At 36.6% G+C, this 13,277-nt stretch overlaps 1 long non-coding RNA gene across 2 annotated transcripts in view; it reads right to left on the minus strand.

Moving 5' to 3' along the window:
* Positions 1 to 1,779: 1,779 nt before the first annotated feature.
* LOC307159569 overlaps positions 1,780 to 13,277 on the minus strand; it is a 39,016-nt gene continuing 27,518 nt past the window's right edge. The window contains exon 5 of one of the 2 annotated variants that reach the window (XR_013821407.1): positions 1,780 to 2,174. This is a non-coding gene — a long non-coding RNA (uncharacterized lncRNA). Of the gene's footprint in view, positions 2,175 to 8,563; positions 8,598 to 13,277 lie in introns of those variants that run through there. The other variant, XR_013821408.1, reaches the window with a different exon arrangement.

The raw sequence follows: 13,277 nt of genomic DNA on the forward strand, positions 1-13,277 counted from the left end.
AGTGCAGCTGGTCTGTTCTCACGCCCTGCCGGCTGAGGGAGTGGCTGTCCGACACCTAACACAGCTCTGAACTCTGTGTTACCTGTCCCACAGAGCCAATTTCACACAGAAGACGAGGAAGATGTGTATGATTTGGGGTCATTGCAGGTTTTTAGCTCTTTATTTGATTTTGGAGACTGTTCTTGGACTTGGGCCATTTACTATAATTAAATGTAATTCAGCACTCATCTTTGCTGTCTGACAAAATGATTGTAAACCAAGACTAATGCAGTCTTTTCTTTGACAGACTGAGGGGGGATGTATTTGTGGCCGCAGATAGTGTTATTATTTGCACACACTAAGTCTAAAGTTAAGGCTTTTGTCATGAATCCAAGTCAGGTCTCAAAACTATAGATCTCTCAAGTCAAGTCTCTTCTTTTGTCTTCTTCTGTCACAAGTTAAATCAAAATCTCATATCCCTTTTGATTATATCTGTCCGGCCCTGTTTGGATTTATCAATGATTGGATCATTATTGCAGTGGTTATTATGTTTCTATGTTATATGTTTGGCAACAGTTCTTCTAACCCCAATTGATTCATGTCTTGATGTAAATAACATAGCCTACATTTTTAGTCAAGATCTTGTATTGACAATACAAGAGTCAAGCACTCTGTAAAGTCTACTCCAGCACAGCACAAAGACTTTCCATGAATTTAAGGTCTGGACTCAGAGGTGCCAATTCATGTGTGAAAATGATTCATCATGCTCCCTCCCAACCATTCTTTCACAATTTGAGCCTGATGAATCTTGACATTGTCATCCTGGAATATGGTCATGTTGTATCTTCCATGTAGTAGTCAGTAACAGATCCGCACACCGAATAAGCTCCCATTCAAAAAATGTTTTATTAGTGACGTTTCGGGCCTCACATGGCCCTTCCTCAGACTAACGTGTTGTATCTTCCTACATGGTTATTTAAGAAATAAAAAGCTACATACTCCATCAATTGGGGTTAGAAGAACTGCTGCCAAATATAACATGCTAGAAACAATCACTGAAATAATGATCCAATCATTGACTCTTAAGCATTTGCCAAACTAAATCAAAAGGCTATATATATATATACAGTATTATATGAATTTATATCACATATTTCCTTGTTCATCTAAAATAAGATATGTGTGTAGCTCAAATCAATATTTAGTGTTTATTTATTGATTGATAATTATTTATATTGTTTATATATATATATATATATATATATATATATATATATATATATATATATATATATATATATTAAATATGAGTCTAATTTGAATATGTTTTTGTGACTTAAAGGAATGGTTCCAAACGTGTTAAGTTTATTTCACGAAGATATTTCTTTGACAGAAATATCAATAAGTAGATATTTTGAAGAAAGTTTGAACTGTTTTTGTTCATACAGTAGAAGTCAGTGGGTCATTTTGAGAGAACTGTCCCTTTAGGTGCAACTCAAGTCTGAGTCTCATCATCACTCCACCACTGTGATCCTGGTACCTGAACTGGCTCTTTATAATACAGAAACGTTGTTCATATACAACACATGTCTGGATATATGCCCAGTGATACCACTATCTTCCATTATTTGATCATTGTTTGATGAATTGCTGCTGCCATGATTAAAAGAAAATATACAGTTGTCTTTTTAAAATGAAAATCCATTTACCGCCGGCTCTCTGAGCCTTTTTTGTTGAAACACCACACACAAAAGTGGTCCACTTGTTTAGTGAATTCGCCCCAGAGTATGTTTGGGATGTCTGTGGATTATTACCTTGTTGGTTTATTTGATTGTCCATCAAGGGAATTTGAACATTTATAGTGTTCTCCATTGTCTCTTTCTGTCATTAAACATGCTTGTATTTTATTAGCTCGGTCCCAAGCAAGGTCATTAATTGCAGCTGGGACCTGGGGTAGCCCAGCTCCACTAAGAGGTGAAGGAAAGAGAGAGCGAGAGAGGATGGGGAAGGATTGTTAACGTGTTACGGCACAGGCGTCTTCTGAGATTGCCTGCTTGATTGCTTCATAAGGACCCTGTGGCACACAGCAATTAGGAGCCGCAGAACCGAGGAGCACTCCGATGATTTCACTGAGACTCTTCCTGTATCAGTCCAGCAGATCGGCACACTCAGCCTTCCCCTTACGGAGCGAGAGTCTGAGGAACGGGGCGAGAAGAGAGTTTCGGGAGAGGTTAATGACATCTAGAGCAGGGAACATGTGCTGTGGGTAATTGGTAAATGGTGGTATAATGAAAAAATTATAAATGTTGTAATGACTGTGCTCCTGTGAAAAGAGAAGTGAGTGTTTACACTGGAGAGGCTCAGGGAAAAAAGGGATGGATGGAGAGGTAGAGAGAAAGAGGTGGAGGAATGAGGGATGAAATGATGGCTGGGTGCAAACAAAGCATTGATACTGATAAGTGTGAATCATTGGAGTTTAATAGAAAGGCCTCTGGCTGTAGGAAAGCTCTGAGGATCCATTATATGCTCAATTATATCAAGACATATATAAATAGTATTCTCCCCTGTGTGTGTGTGTGTGTGTGTGTGTGTGCGTGCGCGTGTGTGTGCGCCTTGTTTAATGCTTACCATATGATGCCACACACATTGTATGTCTGCTCTCTTGCTACAATTCATAGTTTTTCAGTCACATGACTGGCACGAGGACCTGGAGGCTAAAACATCCATAGAACTTTAGTACAGGCCTGTCAATTTTCCATCTGTTTCAAGAAGAAAACCAAATATATGTGAACAAACTGCAAGTTTTGACCAGAATATGAACAAATTTTTTTTTTCATAGTGGTTCTGGTAACACTTTACAAGTCTCAATGCATGATCTAACATGAACTAACAATGGGCCATACATTTTTACAGCATTTATTAACCTTTGTTAATGTTAGTTAATAAAATGTTCATGTTAGTTCACTGTGCATTAACTTATAATAACAGATACAATTTTTAAAATCTTAAAATTGTATTAGTAAATGTTGACATTAACATTAAGATTAATAAATGCTGTACAAGTTTCATTGTTAGTTCATTACCTAACTAATGTTAACAACAACAACAACATTATTGTAAAGTGTTACCATAAAAAGGAAAGTTTTTGTAAAGTTTTTTTTTTTACTTTTAATAATGTTAACCTAAAAATGTATAAACAAGTCAAAATAATATTTAAAATCACTGAATCAACCTAGATAAATTAAGTTAAACCAACAAAGCTAAATTTCAGGGTTAGAAAAGATATAGCTCTTTACGGTAACAGTTGCAGTTTCAGTGTTTTTGGCATTTTAATACCTTTTTAATAACACTCAAAGTATCTGTCTTTATTGTTCATACTGGAAATGCAGCCATGAGTATATGTCTGTGTTTATATAAATATATAAACTACTAGTGACACTATCATTATTCGGTTATCATGTCACTCTATTTTAGTCATTTTAAAAAGTATTAAACACTTTTTAATAGTTTACTGACTGAAGTCTGCAATCTTCTATCCATTTTCAAACTGCTGTTCTTATAGCATACATTTCTGTGTAGAGTTGTTAAGAAGAGTCTTGACAAAAGCAAAACATTGTTCATTTTTTCATAGTCTGCATGTTCTAATTAGCTCTTTTCAATGACTGTGTTGTAAATGGGAATAACTGTGTATAGTTTCCTTAGGCAACTTATCTAAATACATCCTTTTAGATAAGTACAATGAGAGATCATCATGTTTTCAGAGGCAATTACCCAAAGCTCAGTATGAAGATAATGGGACACCTCATTGATAACCAGCCATCCCATGACTCCCAGGCATAAAAATAAAACACTATCTTGTTTGAATTATGTGGGTTTTTGGGAGGGGTACTGAAGGTTAAAAAGAGGAAATGACCCTGAAAAATATACAGTAGTCAACATTTGAAGTGGATCAAAAAAGTTAATCAAAGTTGTCCTAAGACAAAAACGGGTATTGTTCAAAATTCATGTATAACTTTGATGAAAGGTTGTACTAGTATGCATCTTGCTAGATGTCAAATTAAGAGTTTTGCCAATATTAAAACATTTGCCTATTTTAATAGTATAGGAATGACCAGGATTATGTCTGTGTGTTTTAAGACTGAATTCTGTACATTTGTGGTTTTGGACCAGTTTGGACTGATTTTATTTATTTTGTTTTACTTTATTATTTTCAAATGCAAAGAAGACAAACCTACACCAAAACTCCTACATTGGATATTGCTAATATATTTGCCATGGTTTAATCAAGTGCAATGTGTGTTACAACTCGGTTGGTCATTTCCAGTTTGTAACTGCATCTCCATGGGCGTTCCGGTATCAGCGCCGCAGGGTGTCTTTCCACACCCTTCCCCCGCCCTCCCAAATACACACCCACATACTACCGCACATAATTTGACAGTGTGTTTAACTGCAGCTGATGAATGCCCTTGATTTCCCATGTGTCCGAGACACAGCAGGATATCAAGGTTGTGTGTGAGGCTGACTCTAATGTAACCGCCATTCATCACAACCAGGCGGATGTGAAGGGAGGATGACCCAACCTGTACCAACAGCCACGTCACGCACACTTTACCTATAGGCAAAATTAATAAACCACAGTGAAAGATGTTGCGCTCTCCTTCAAAGTGAGTTCTTTCTGTTAGCTTTAGATCAAAATATCAGCAAATCAGTGTTGTTTTCAGAGCAGTGCTTTAGTGTCTTGTATTGCATATCTCATCCAGTTATTTACACTAATGGGTCCGGCTTCAAAGTGATGGATTACCGTCGATCTCAGACTTGTATTTCTTATCATATAATCCCATCATTTTCAGATTGCTATTCTTCTAGAGGTTGGAAGAATCTAATAAGCAGATGTTTTTCACAGTTGTGTTTATATACTGTACTCGTTCAGTTCCTGTAATGTCAATGCCGAAGCTAAAATCTCTTCTAAACAGATACGAGTTGAATGAAACTTTCCCACAGCATACTGAAGTTTACAATATATTACCTCAGAAGGTTTCTGCATGCAGGCCTATACAATAGATCTCCAACAAAAGGAGACTTATACACAACGGGGAAAAAACTCAAGCAAACTTAGAAAGGCAAAGTTAACTATTTTCATTTGAATAATGCTCAATCTAAACTTTGTTTTTATATATATATTTATTTATTTCCACCTTTTTTTTTTCCCAGATGCAAAAAGTTGCACAGAAAGTGAAGTGAGCACAGCTTCTGTGGCTTGGGTGGCAGAATAGTTTTCTTTTAAAAATGTTCTTTATTCATGTGTTATTTGTTTATGTGGATAAATTATTAAAAATTTGCTGGATTTTTTTTTTGCAAAGGTTCTAGTTTGCAGTTAATGATTCCCCTCCATTCTCTCCCGATGGGTATAGTTTGTAATTTTCTTGAATATAAAAGCTGCATTATTCATGTGTATCGGCAGACCACATCTATTAATTATGTCTTTCTTTTTAGGTGCTTACATTTTTACAATGATATGTTTTTTTCCTGCCTAAAAGAGGACCGATAACTACATGGGAAGTAACGGAGTGCCCCTACAGAAAGGTTAAATATCACTTTAAAAGTTTCAATGGTTCATTGGAACATTAGTTAAAAAAAAAAAATAAAGGCACAAAAGCAAAGAACAGAGAAGAAAAGAGAGAAAAAGAACAGAGATATAGAAGTTGAGAAACAGAGATGTAAATGCCCCTGTTTAGTAATTTATAGATGTGGGAATTGAGTGAGACTCTCTACAGAGTCATAAACTATTGATGTGTCTAATCTTTTAGATCCTGCCAACATAATAATCATGATCTGGATGACAGTGAGAGGCAGAGCCACACCCACTTCCTCCCCTCACCCCCACAACAAACACACACACACACACACACGCTCCTCCACCAATGCTGTTGTGCCTCTGACTCTCCATTAAAACACAAGCTTTGCTCTGTTAAAAGCCAAGCTTTGCAAACACTACACATTTCTAGTAAAATCAATAAACACTCCACTCCACGTTAGCTGCACAAATGTCCTGTGGCGTTAACCATTTGCAGTGTTTATTCGTTAAAACTTAGTCGTTTCGCATTGGAGTTCGTGGCGCGCTCTAATGAGTTACTCCTATACAATGACTTTTAAACAAAGTTAACTCAGCCAAAGTATGTATCATGACTTGCCCATAGGAAAGAAAAACACAAACTACAGTTCTAGTTTCAGAAGGTATCTGAATAAAGTGTGTGATTGCAGTATGAGCTTTTTTTTTTTTTTTTTCAGAACATTAACCGCACTTTCATTTTATTTTAGGAGAAACATCTGAAAAATATAGTTGATGCAGTACCTAAATGAAACAATGGCGAAGCTATGAGAGAGTAACCTTCCTTTGGGTGTGTACAAATATTTTTGTCAATAAGGAGGATAAGAGAAATAGATTTTTTTGTAAGAGAAAAACAATACACTTCAACTGCATTAATACTTTTTCTCGCAATATATTCCCTCCTGATTGAAGAGGTTGTCTGGTCAAGTGCTTCAAACGACTGTTAAAGTGTGTGATTGGTTTTAATGGTTTCAACCCAAGTTTTTCTCTAGTAGTCACAATCAGAAGGAAGCAGTGTTGTCGACCATTATGTCAGAGATTTGGCTTGCATCATTTCTAAGGACATCTATAATAAAGAGAGCCATAAATTATAGAGAGTAGTTTACATCTCGTAGCTGGAAGGTCCCCTGTGGGGTTCAGCAAGGAGAGCATCAGTCTGCAAAACAAATGAAATGCTTGGTCTTTAACATTTGACATCAGCCATTAATTATTGACCGACAATTATATGCACTATTGTTACAGTATCTACGATCACGTGAGCACACGCTGCCTTGGAGAAACATGTCTGAATTGGTGCTGTTTGCTGTCCATGTGTCTTTGCTGTGGGCCTCTTTGACATGTTCAGTCTTGTCCATCAGACAGGGACTGAAGGTCATTCATGATTCTGACAGAGTCTGATCAGTTTGGTGTCTGAGTCACACGTAGACTGTAGTTTTAGCATCACTGCAGGCTATGAGTTTCTCAGAATGGGCATGTTTTTGTCCTGCCTTTGCATCTATCTGTCCGTCCGTCCATCTTATATTCATATCATTTTCAATGTCATGTATTTTGTTCAGCATTAACTTTTTTTAATTGTAGCTAAGCGGTTCATTTTACAGGTAATCAGCCTTTTTTCAGATCAAGTGGGTCAGTTCTCAGCAGACTGGATTATCTGAATCAATTATTTCTTATCTTTCTTTTTCTAAACCGTTAATGCATTGTTTCTCATATTTTTATCCACGGTGTTTTAATGTTTTCTTTGTTTAATTTGTATGTTTTACAATTAATTATAATAATTCTCTATGCTCTTGATGCATCTTCTCTAACTATTCTTCTGTTCTATGAGCAGAAGTGCACTAAGCATGCAGTAGATTTTTGTAGTGTATAAGCTGAAAAATTACTGATCATGTTCTATAATTGTGTCAAATGGAAAACATAAATAGACACTAGATAATTTGCGGCTTAGGCCTATTTTGTCAATAAAGTATTTTTAATGTTTAGAGGCCATAATTAAATTATGAAAAAAAAAAAAAAAAAATCAATTGAAAAGAGGTATCAGTGTAAATATCAGTGATAATGGAATCAGACCGAAAAGAAATGTTGTGTATCACCCATCTCATCTGTTTTTAACTGTTAAATTTGAGAATAAAATCCATAGCATGCTTTTCACAGCTGAAGTGTTTTATAATTAGCTGTAGAAACCTAAATGTATGAAAAATTAAAATCAAGCATCATGACCTGAATTATTAACTGTTAGTTTTGTAAATACAGTAGCTGTTTTATACTCGATGTAAGATGAGAGCAATATGACACCCTCCCAAGGTCTCTTTTTCCCCCTGTCTTTCTTTTTCTGTTTTTCATCTCTCTGAAACATAATGGAAACTCTTTTCTACACAGTAATTATATGATTTGCTCTGCTAAGGCCTGTGTGTTATTGTCTATTAATGGACAGACAAATTATATAAATGCATCTCAGAAATAATGGTCTACAATGGCTGATGCATGTAATAGCCGTCAGTGTGGCAGCCCAGCGGCTCGTCGTGAGGGAGCAATACAATGTTCCCCAGCTCGAACAACGCCGGACGACTACCTCTGAACCCACATTATTCATCTGCTGATAAAGATAGGGGGATATAGAGACAAGATAGGGAGGGGACGAGGGATGCGCTTACACACAGGGTTCAGACCTTTGTTTTTATCTATATTTTATTTAGCCTTTGTTTGCAAATTGCCAAATGAAATATGCATAGTCTGCTTGAGATCTTAAAGTTTAATGGAGGACTTGGGGGTGGGGGCTTCAAGCAGGAGTGTGAGAGGGTAAATCAAATGGACAAATATGAGAGTGACAGACTTACATTTTATGGATACAGGAAGACTAAACAGAGAGGGACAGGATATGGATGGTTGAATATCTTGTAGCCTAATGAATAGTGAGAGAGTGCTAGTTAAAGGGATGGCTCATTTAAAAATGATAATTCTGTCATCATTACTCACCCTCATGTCGTTCCAAACCTGTATTGCTTTTATTCTTCTGTGGAATACAAAATAAGATGAAAAATGATTTTGAAAAACAGTTTTTGTCCATACAATCAAAGTCATTGGGGTTCAAAAAAAAATCACAAATGTAATAGCCGTCAGTGTGGCAGTCAGTGGCTCGTCGTGAGGGAGCAATTCAATGTTCCACAGGAGATTTTACAGTCATACAGGTTTGGATCGACGTGAGGGTGGGTAAGTATTGACAGAAGATTCATTTTTGGGTGAACTATCCATTTAATGACTTATAAAGGGTGATTTATGGAGAAATCATCATGCTTAGTCCTGGATTTGGTCATACTAATGATAGCTGGTGATAATGTGAAGGCTTTAATGCAACCTGTCATACAATTAAAGTCAGTGATGGGTAACTGATTACATGCGATCTGGATACCGTAATCAGATTCCAAATATGAAGTACTTGTAATTAGATTATATTACATTTTAATCAGACTACAGTTACTTTTTTATTGATTACATGATATGTTATTTTCACAATGGCAGTCAATTATTCATAATTCATTGATTCTCCCTACTACTTTTTTTTTATCTTTTAAATTTTCACTTCTAAAAAAGCCTACTGCTTTCAATAATAAAATTAAGTCAATAATAATGAAATAATAAAATTAAGTTCACAGTTCTCTGGTGTCAGTTAATGGTCACATGACATGGTCAGATAACATATTTCATCTTTGTTTTTATTTTAAAATAATTTATTTTAATAAAAAAAAAAAAAGATTTAATTATTTAATAGCTTTTCATTAAACTCACGAACCCCAGTTTGGGAAACCCTGATGTAATGTAATATTTAATGCACTTCATGTTGTTGATAATATATTTTCTTTCTCTTTGTATTTTTATATCAAGATTATCCGATTAATCTAAAAGTAATCAGTAGTCAGATTATATTACCTTAAATGTGTAACGTAATGGATTACGTTACTAACTAGAATTTTTGTCATGTAATTTGGAATCAGTACCCGACTACAATTTGTAAGTAATCTACCCAGCACTGATTATTGCTATATTAAGAACAAATTAGGCATACGGTCAGGTATAGTCATTTATGTGGGTGTTAATCAGACTGGGCATATAAGGTTCTAGTTTTTATAATTCCTCCTCCGTACAAATTTTACAACAGAGTCATTTTTGCTCTAGGCTTTGCATGCATGACCAAGCATGCCTGCTGCAAAAGAGAGTGGATGCTCGTAGCTCATTGTAATCTATAATTAAACCTGGCGCTAACAGCTAAGCTCTAAACCTACACACGGATCCGCTAACGGCTAGCTACCCGGCAACTGCGTTACCGTAGGAGTTGCATGATGGGACCTGACAGCACCGCCCGGGGGTTCCCCTGAGAAGGTGGAGCCTAAGAAGGTGGCAGCAGGGAAGGGCAGGGAGTTTGAGACAAGCAGCCAGACTTCCTTTTAAAGAATGTGAGTGTATAAGGAATTTTGAGTTGATCACAGACCGCATATGGAATACAAAACAAAACAAAAAGTCATGCGAAAAAGTTATGTGTGAAATTGCTTAATTATCATCACTGATGTGTGCACTCAGATGGAATGGAAATATTAAATAATCAACATACAGACAGAAAATTACAGGAGAATATTGTCTCAAAGAAACATGCAGCATGCAGTCCTCGTGTGTTAATGTGCTTTGACAGGTCATGGAGGGCCTTTTTTCCCTTCAGCTGTTTCTCTATAACATTTGCATTTGAGTCATGGTTTTGGCACTGTGCCAAGTCAGACGCTCCTTTAACAATGTGGTCAACACCAGGTTACAAAAGGCATGGAATCATGAGACATTAGGTAATATTATATATATTATTTACACATAGATTTAAATTGATATGGACATGTTGGACCTTGTCACTTCTTGGTTATGCTGCAGTAAGAGGGTGAAAGGTCACTTAGGGTTTTTCCATTAGTGTAAAAAACAGTGTCTGATAGCCATGAATAAAATATCGTAAAGTATGCCAGACTGTAGCTTTTACCATCTCAACCCATGAGAGACAAGAAAGAGTGAGAGAGCAAGTAAGAAAGCGAGAAATATGGTGGATAACACATGAAAATCAAACTTTGAAGTCCTTCAATCACATTTTCTACTCATTACATATTTTTCACAATAAAGAACATTTGTGGTTTGGGATCGTTTGATTATTTGATGTGATTATTAAGCTGTTTTTCCAGTGGAAACTTTTGGCTGATCCCAACATTTGGAGATGATTTCAGGTTTTACTATACTTGTGAGAACATTTGGTCCCCATAACGAATGCAAAACCTGACCCCACAGACATGCTTTAAGTGATGTACGGTTTTATCCTTTGCATAAATGAATACTTTAGTGTTATAGTTAGAAACTAGGCTGCGTTGCTAGGCAGATTGGGCCACCAGATTTCACCTACACTCACTGAATATTAGCTGTGAATATGAGCGCTATTGTACACTCGCTGTCCGCAGATTATTTTGTGGGTGAAGAGAATACATGTTGCATGCGCTAACTGCACTGACTGAGTTTACAGACTGATATTAGGTGTGACAAGCTTTGACGGACAGAGCATGATGACAATAATGGATGGAGCTATCTAAGCTAGTGATGATGGATTTAAACAAGACAGTCAGTTAGCTATTAATGCTTATTGAGAATGGGCTTACCCAGAAAGTATAGCTCTGTTATACTTAGCCTATATGTTTTGTTTTCCCAGCCCATTTTTCACCTTTTTTGACCACAATTAAAATCAAATACAGATGAGAAGTTTGCGTACACTTTTGCTGCGCTGTCAACGTGAGTGTTAAGTGAGTTTAAGAGATACACAAGCATATTGCAAATGCTCACCTGGGGCATCAGAGGAGGGTGTGTGTGTTCAAAACTGCACAGAAACTGTCAACAAATCTGGCATGCATATTTGCCAGCATAGCAAATTTCAATGGCTGTTTTCTAAGCTGTTAATGATTAAGACCGCAGGACACCGCACCCTAATGTAAATATCACATGGCATTTTAATGACATTTTGGCAAATCAGACACTTCAAGCAGTTTGCATGATGGCTCGTCAGATATTTTACTCTTTTGCGTGCTAGTGTGTGTGAGCACAGTTAGCAGCAGAGTTTTGACTGTGCTGGTCAATGTGCACAATTCTGTGACTTCATGCCCTGAAGACTGAGTCTAGACACGAGCCAGCCAAGCTGCCCTGATGACCTACATCCCACTATTACAGACATCATTCCATTCACAGAGAGAGAGAGGGGGGTAGAGAGAGAGAGAGAGAGAGAGAGAGAGAGAGAGAGAGATGGGGAACATGTGAGAGTGTGGAGGGAGAAAGGACATAGTGAGTTGGGGAGGAAGCATTAACAAAGATGTGGAATATAAAAGAGAAACCAAACAGAGAGATGTAGAGTTTGTTCACAGATAAGGAGGTGATATGGGTTGTTTAGGGTAGTTTTAACTAGAAATGGAATGCAAGAACAATTATCGGACTAAATAACTGAATAAATAAATAAAATTCACATATCTTTAACAACAACCTGTACACTGTAAACCCCAACAAGTTAAGGCAGGCTCACACTACATGACTTTTGGCTGGATTTTTCTGTCGCAGACAGATATCCAAGATCTGCGACAAAACCCCCAGATCGTGGCCAAATCGGTGCTCGTTGGGGTCGCTGATGCCCGTCAAATATGAGCAGGTCAGCGACGTGATCTCAGCCTGTCTCGAGCAGTCAAAGATGCTCATTAAACAACATGGCAAACTGCTCATGTACCTTAATGTACAAGAATGCAAGGTGACAATTTGATAATAATTGATAATAAACTAACAAGAAATATATTTTTATCTTTGCTCTATATTTAACATTATATTATATTTTATTTACCATCAGTTTTTGCTGAACAGATATGGACAGCCAACCCGTGTGTATTTCTGCCCAATTGTCTTTTTTTGTTTAATCTTTTTTATGCACATATTACTTGGGCAGCGAGTATGAGGGTCTCGCGTGAATTCAAGTGAGAAAGCGTTTTTTTCGTTGTTGGTCTAGGGCTGCCTCTTGGCCAAAGATCTTATAGTTTGTACACCTTGTCGCTATTGTGTTGTGTAGTATGAGTGCTGCTAAGACAAGACAATGACAGACAACAAGAAAACTTGTTGTATAGTGTGAGCATGGCGACTCATCATAGTTCTGTAGTGTGAGCTTGCCTTAACTCAAACCATTTGAGGAAACCGATTGCCTTAAACCATTTAAGTTTAAAAACGAATATTTATGAGTACTGTGAAATCACTCCATTTGAGTCCACATACTATTGAATTATAATTCCACCTAAATACTTTCTGTAGCTGAAACTTCATTAAATTGTATAAAACTATTAAAATCAAAATCTTTAAGTTAACTCAAATATTTTACTGTTAACGTAACAGCACAAGCACACCTGCATGTACTAAAGTAATTAACAAAGAGACAATTGTTGTCCTGATGTGCACAGCTATTCCTTTTTAAATAAAGCAACACATATTCTTAATGGTATTTGGCCAATCCTTGACCCAACCACAGCCTCCATTCTACACCACAATATAAAACTCAGGCATATCAGAAACCCTTTTAAATTCCAAACATAACAACATTAAAAACTAACAGATCACCCCCTTTATATTGCTCTTGAGCAAAATACATAAAATGACT

Source organism: Squalius cephalus, assembly GCF_949319135.1.
Source record: "Squalius cephalus genome assembly, chromosome: 5".
NCBI lineage: Eukaryota > Metazoa > Chordata > Actinopteri > Cypriniformes > Leuciscidae > Squalius > Squalius cephalus.